We start from the raw sequence: 362 nt of genomic DNA, 5'->3' as shown, positions 1-362 counted from the left end.
TCTTTTTATGTATATACAGTATATATATGAATATCCATTTACCTATTTATCATTAATATATTCATACATCAACTCTACCACGGCGTCCTAACATCTCGTGGCGCACGACCCCGTGTCTTTAATCAAGATGATGTACGCACACTGGCTAAATGATTTGCAGTCGGTTTGTCCGTAACACAACGAGCATAGTCTTCTAATTATTTTTAAGTGACGGCATTTTTATGAGATATTTTTTTGATAGATTTGTAAAGTTTCTGGAGGTGATATAACTCTTTTCTGAAACCGGATTTTGTTTTGTTAGTTGTTTTGAAATTCGCAATCACATTATTGACCTGACTTGGAATAAAACTAAGTTGAGATGA

General features: G+C 33.7%; 1 protein-coding gene across 1 annotated transcript in view; it reads left to right on the top strand.

The window, feature by feature from the left end:
• LOC119589379 overlaps positions 1 to 362 on the top strand; it is a 46,966-nt gene that overhangs the window by 8,170 nt on the left and 38,434 nt on the right. The window lies entirely within an intron of this gene.

This window comes from Penaeus monodon, chromosome 25 (genome assembly GCF_015228065.2).
Source record: "Penaeus monodon isolate SGIC_2016 chromosome 25, NSTDA_Pmon_1, whole genome shotgun sequence".
NCBI lineage: Eukaryota > Metazoa > Arthropoda > Malacostraca > Decapoda > Penaeidae > Penaeus > Penaeus monodon.
Note: the sequence above shows the minus strand (reverse complement) of the source record. Positions and strands in the feature narration are given on the sequence as shown.